General features: G+C 36.7%; 1 pseudogene; it reads left to right on the forward strand.

The window, feature by feature from the left end:
• Nucleotides 1–5,126: 5,126 nt before the first annotated feature.
• On the forward strand, nt 5,127–5,705 carry LOC140531503 (transforming protein RhoA pseudogene; annotated as a pseudogene).
• The last annotated feature ends 1,415 nt before the right edge of the window (nt 5,706–7,120 follow it).

Raw genomic sequence — 7,120 nt, forward strand, 5'->3', positions numbered from 1 at the left:
GAGCAATGGATAGAGTACTGGTCCTGGAGTCAGAAAGACTCATCTTCCTGAGATGAAATCTGACCTCAGGAATTTACTAGATGTGTGACCCTGGACAAGTCCCTTAATCCTGTTTGCCTCAGTTTCTTCATCTGTAAAATGAGTTGGAAAAAGAAATGGCAAACCACTCTAATATCTTTGCCATGAAAACCCTATTTGGGGTTTTCATTTAGACACAAATGAAATCACTGAACAATAATATCTTCTGAAAGAAGGCCCAAATGAAAACTCCTGGGCACATCATAGCCAAAACTCAGAGCTTGTATGTCAAAGAAAAAATAAATCATGCATCCAGAAAAAAATCAAGCAAGGAGAGAAGAGATAACTCACAACTCATCAACCACCACAAACAAAGGAGTGCAGAACTTGGAAGTGAGAATTCCAGAAGGTAAAGAATATGGGCTTACAGCTAAGGCTAATTTACTCAGAGAAAGGGCATATAATGTTATAAGGAGGGTAGAGAGGGGAAGATGGACCTTTAATAAAATATAGGGCTTCCAAGAAAACTTGAAGAAAAGATCAGAGCCACAGAGAAACTTTGAAGTTCAAGCATAGAAATGATGAGCAACATAATAAATGTAAACATGAATGAATAATGATAAAGTACTAAAACAGAATAAATTGTTTACATAAAAAAATGGGGAGATATACTATTTCTTATTAACCCTATCATCATCATTGTTGATAGAAGGTGTCCAATTAGAAAAGGCCTGGGAGTGAATATATTATGTGTCAATATTAAGAAAATAATGGAAAGGGAAAGGAAAAGGAACACACTGCAGGATGGGGTCGGGCTGCAAAGTTACAGAAAATTATCTCACAAAATTAGGGTGCTCAAGAAGAAATTTATATGAACTAGAAAGAAGGGATGGAAGGAAGGGAGTGGCTAATGCTTGAATTTCATTTTTATCTGAACCAGTCAAAACAAGCTACAATATGCACACACTTTTGGGTAGAGAAACACATTCCACTCCACCATGAAACAGGAGGGAAAAGGGAGAAGTGAGAAGGGTGTATTACATGTAGGATATTAGTCCTAAAATAAAACAAAACAAATTCTAAGCTTATATAAAAATTTATAGTTATTTTAGAGGATTCAGAAAATGGGAATTTGAAGGCGATGCTCATAAATTGAGAAACGGATAAACAAATTATTATATGTAAATGTGAAGGAATATTCTTGAAATGAACTCTTCTCAGTGTAATAACCAAACAGGATTCCAGAAGACTAATGAGGAAATGTGCTACTCACTTTCTGATAGATTAAACATTTTTTTTTGGAATGTGAAAAATGATTTTGACTGATTAATCTTTTTTATAATCTATTTTGTTTTCCTTGTGTTGTAATTTTTGTGGGTGAAGCAGTGTTAAAGTTATGAGGCATCATAACAGATAAAATCTTAAAAAGAAACAAGCAAAGACAAAGGTTACATAGATTCCCACTTTTAAGAAGTTTATAGTCAACTAAATAAACACAATTTGCATAGAGAGATAGTTTTGAACCACAGTTTTAGAACAGGGTCTATTCTAAGAAAGAGATAAATGGAATTAGGTGGTGTGTGGTTCCACGTTTTAATTTCTCTCAAGCTGACTTAACATGCATCTCATGGGAGGTACAGTTCAGAATTAGGTCACCCTAACTGGAGCAGTCCAGAACTGGCTTGATTTGGAATTTGAGGGAAGAGGGTTATATGTCTTTCAATATGTAGATGTTCCGAAGGGGTGCCAAAAATTTTTGATTGATTAACATGCTGGGAGGTGGGCTATACTAAAATGAGGTCTTAAGTTCATGTTCTTAATGTTCTTACAACACCTTTTCTTCTAGGGATGATATCACCAATCATTATTCTGTCTTCTATCCGACCAACCAGCCACCATACCAGACCACTACCAATCTTGGGCTATGTAGGCAGAAGTATCTATCTCCACCCAAGCCTGAGCAGATTAAATCAATTCAGCCCTGGGCTGGAGTTTGACCAGGAGAAGACTCAATTCAATTTTATTTTCAGTAATGTCCTTCTGAAGAACTTTTCTGAAGGAGGCTGGGTTGAGTTGGAATTCTGAGTTTAGAAATCATTTTTCACAATAGATAGATAGACAGACAGAAAGACAGATACATGGAAAGATAGAGGATAGTTTGAGATTACATGGATAGATAGAGGATAGTTTGAGGTGGAAGAGGGTACTATAAATAAATTAGAAAAACTTTTGGTGAGAATGTTTTATCAGATTAGAGTTTAAAAAATAAGAATACATTTACACATATTTCGCTATTATTTATTTGTGTCTGACACTTTGTGATTTCATTTGGGATATTCTTGCAAAGGTACTGGAATGATTTGCCATTTCCTTGTCCAGCTGATTTACAAATAAGGAAACTGAGGTAAATAGAATTAAGTGACTTGTTCAGGGTCGCATAGCTATTAAGTCTCGGAGGACAGATTTGAGCTCAGATTTTCCTCACTCTAGGCCCTGCCATTCCATCCAATAGTACTGCTTAGCTGTCTTGTTTACATATATGGTAGGGATCAAATTCTCTTGCCCCTGCATAAACTCAACTAAGCAGTTTAACAGATAGAGTGAAGGACAAAAACTTAGAAAAGGAAGTTCAAAATTTTGTTTTCGATGTTTAATAGCCATGCGATCCCAGGCAAGTTACTTAGCCAGACTTTTTTTTTTTTTTTTAAGCTGAAAAAAAAGTAAATAAACTCCCTCATCTATAGAATGAGGGGCTTGAACTTAGTGGTCTTTAAAATCCTTTTCAGCTACTGTTGTATGCTATCATGTCTTTATAGGACTTTATAGATATAAGAAAACTTGGCTCTCTTCTGGGACAACCCATACCATGTACTTAATAGAGACTTATTGAATTGATTGAATTCCAGAAATTTAATTTTTTTAATTCATTTCCATTTTTTAAAAATGTGAATAAATGTGAAAATTCTCCAAGCCTATTAAGTACCTTTGGATTCCAGAGTCACTACAGTTTGAAATCTGTCTGGGTTTGTTTATTTACCCATATTTAACAATAATAAAAAAACCACAGCAATCACAAGAGTGAGAGCTAACATTTGTGTATTTTAAAATTTACAACATTTTTAATATAAATTATCTCATTTAATCTCATTTTATTTAATTATCATAACAACCTAAAGTTCTTGCCATTATCCCCATTATATGGTTGTGGAAATTGAGAGAAGTTAACTACAAGCCTAGGCTTCATACAAACCAAGTATCAGAGGCAGGATTTTAATCCATCTTTTTGAATTCATCAGAAATCCTGTATCCTGTTCTACATCATTAGTGCAGGTTTTTGGAATTTTGAAAAACTCATGTTGCTTGGTATAAAGAATTTTATAAATCAGATGGCAAGTATCATTCCACTTTGGATTTTCTTAAAAAGAACTCTCTTCCATGGAACTTATTAAGCCATGTTAACTGTGTGGCAGTTACATTAGCTAGAAAATGAAACAATGAAATTTTAATTACTGTTGTTTATTGGCAATATGTAAAGAAAATGGATTAACATTCCTATCACACTTTCCATTTCCTAGGAAGCACCTAGGCAATTTAAAGTTTGATTATTTTTTTTCATTCTTTCTTTTGAATGCCTGCCATCCGCATGTTTTATCAAGATTACAACACAAAGGCAAAATGCTAAGTTAAGGTTGAACAATTGGATGACTATTTATTTACCAGATGATATGTCAGCATTCTACATTTTATTTTTATATAGAGAAATAAAGCAGATGATCAGTTGATATTATTGCATAAGACATGAACTTGATCACATGCCTTCCGGTCTCCTTTGAAAACTTGCCTGTTATTTTTTTTTCCTCCCCATTTCTCTAAATTCTTTAATCTCTATTTATCCACTGCCCCTTTTCTGCTTCCTACAAACTTGTCTTAACCCTTCTAAAAACTTCCACTCTATTCAGTTATTTCCTCAAATTATCTTCCTGTAAATATCTCTCCTTTCCCCGTTACTTGTAGCCAAATTATTAGAAAACCCTTGGAGGCAGAGCCAAGATGGTGGAGTAAAAGCAGGGTCTTGCTTCATGAGCTCCCCCCCAAAGCCCTCCAAATACTTGTAAAAAATTATTCTAACAAATTCTCGAGCTACAGAACCCACAAAATGACAGAGTAAAACAAATCTCCAGTTCAAGACCACCTGGAAAGTCTACAAGAAGGGTTTATTGCACCAGGCAGGAATCAGAGCAGAGTCCAGCATAGGCTGTGCTGGAAGAGACAGGCCAGAGCAGGCCTCATGGGATTGATTCATTGGTAGCAATGGCAATTTCTAGACTTCTCAAATCACAAATATTAAAAAGGTCAGTGGGAAATCTCTGTGGGACCTGGGTGAAAGAGGAGCCCACAATCTGGCCTAAGTCTGGCCCCAGCCCTGGGGTGGTGGGGGTAGTAGGGATGGTGAAAGTGGTGGTGGCAGCAACAGTGGCAGCAGTAACCGGAACAGAGGTTGCTTTCAGAGCTCTGGGCCCATAGGCAGTGGAAGATTAAGCAACTGATACAAAACTTCTGAAGCCTGAGACAGTAAATCCATCCCCGCTCCCCCACCTACTGGAAGCAGAGTCCTAAGTTAGAAAGTTAAGTGTTTGGCTAAGAAGATAAGTAAACAGAATTAAAAAAAAAAAATCTCAGACTATAGAATCTTACTTTGGCAACAAGAAAGATTAAAACATACAACCAGAAGAAGATAACAAAGTCAGAGCTCCTACATCAAAAGCCTCCAAGAAAAATGCAAATTGGTCACAGGCCATGGAAGAGGTCAAAAAGGATTTTGAAAATCAACCAAGAGACATAGAGGACAAATTGGGAAGAGAAATGAGAGTGATGCAATAAAATCATGAAAAACTGAGTCAACAGCTTGCTAAAGGAAAAAAATATACTTAAGAAAATAAAACCTTAAAACTGTATTAACCCCAGCCCCCACCTCCACAGCCAGCCTGAGCTCCCGCTCTCTGCAAGCCAGGCGCTCACTGGTTTCTTGTGTAGAAACTGCTGGAGTCCTAGAAGGCGCGGCTCTCAGAGCAGCTTGCCCTGCTTGGACAGACTCAAGAATCTGAGCTATGGCCACCGTCTGAAAAAAGTTGGTTATAGTTGGTGATGGTGCATGTGGGAAGACATGCTTGCTGACCTTATTTAGCAAAGACCAGTTCCCTGAGGTTTATGCACAATGTTTTAAAATTATGTAGCAGATATTGAAGTGGATGGAAAACAGGTGGAGTTGGCTTTGTGGGACACAACTGGTCAAGAAGATTATGATTCCCTTAGGCCTCTTTCTTACCCAGATACCGATGTTATACTTATGTGTTTTTTCCATTGATAGCCCTCATAGTTTAGAAAACATTTCAGAGAAGTGGACCCCGGAGGTGAAGCATTTCTGTCCCAATGTGCCCATTATCCTGGTTGGGAACAAAAAGGATCTTCAAAATGATGAGCACACAAGACAAGAGCTGGCCAAGATGAAGCAGGAGCCAATGAAACCTGAAGAAGGCAAAGATATGGCCAATTGGATTGGTGCATTTGGCTATATGGAGTTGTCAGCAAAGACCAAAGAAGGTGTGAGGGAAGTTTTTGAAATGATCACAAGAGCAGATTTGCAAGCCTGATGTGGAAAGAAGAAATCCGGATGTTTTGTCTTGTAAACACAGTGGAAAACCCAAACCCTCACTCGGTTAATTTTTGAAGCGCTGTTTATTAATCTTAGTGTATGACTACTGCCCTTTTTCATTTATCTATAATTTACTTTAAGAGATTTACAAATCAGAGATCATCGTGCTACCAGTATTTAGAAGCCAACCATGATTGTTTAATGACAGTCTGTGTCCAACACACCTGTGCACACCAGAGTTCCTCTGATATTATTCTTAATAACCTTCTTCATTCTCCCAATCAGCACATCTGGCACTAATTCAAGGGAATTCTTAACTTCTTGCTTCTTTTTAGAAAGATAAAGGGTAATAATGCTTTTGTGAATTATGCTTTAGCTATTTTTAAACCTAACATGTCCTGTTGCTGTCAGCTTCAGGGCCCTCTGGGGAATAAATACAAAGTCATTTCAGAGCAGAACCTCTTATAAGGCTTTCATTGGTATAACTCTGGGGTATTATTCAATTGTTTGAAAATGGGATCCAGCCAGAGACGGCAAGTCCCCATACAGCTGTGGCAAAGCTACAGTTCTTTGGTTTCATGTTGGTTATCTTAGAGTTACTGTGCAATTAGTGCCACTTAATGCATGCTATCAAAAAAATAAATATATCTACCCCTACCTTAGATGTAGTATTTTTGTATAATTGGATTTCCCAATACTGATATTTGTTATCTCTACAGAAGGTCTCTTGGGTTTTTGTTTTTGGTTTTTTTTTTTTTTAAGTGAGTACATTTAAACATGAAGTCAGATGGAAAAATATTTGAAATCCCTTTTTTTCATTTGCTTCAATGAATGACAGCCATTAGCAGTTCCTTTCCTGCACAACATAGTCCAGTGTCCACTCGTCTCCTGTAGCTACAGTCAGTGGATGGGGAATTGGTTCCACCCTAAGGCAATGCCAGGTCTGAACTCAAGTTGCAACATCTTGATCTGTACAATGTTTATTTTTTTTTTTATTTCTTAGTCTTGCAGTGGTGACTCCCCTTAATCTCTTGGGAGAGCTTGCTGCCTATTCTTTTACTGGTTGCCAAAGTCCCCCTTGGAACTTCTCATTCCTCTCCAGCTTACTAAACTTTTTTCTGTATCAGTTAATTTTTTCCCAACTACTAATAGACTAAAGGCAGCTCTCTCTCTCTCTCTCTCTCTCTCTCTCTCTCTCTCTCTCTCTCTCTCTCTCTATATATATATATATATATATATATATATATATATATATATATATATATATATATATAAACCCAAATGCCAAGAGAAATAATAATAAAAAAACAATGAGGAGAAGAATACCTTAAAAGGAGAATTGGTTAAATGATAAAGAAGGTCCAAAAACTCAATAAAGAAAATAATTACTTCAACGTTAGAATGGAGTGACTGGAAGCTAATGATTTTATGAGAAATCAAGAATTTCTG

This window comes from Notamacropus eugenii, chromosome 3 (genome assembly GCF_028372415.1).
Source record: "Notamacropus eugenii isolate mMacEug1 chromosome 3, mMacEug1.pri_v2, whole genome shotgun sequence".
In the NCBI taxonomy this organism is placed as follows: Eukaryota; Metazoa; Chordata; class Mammalia; order Diprotodontia; family Macropodidae; genus Notamacropus; species Notamacropus eugenii.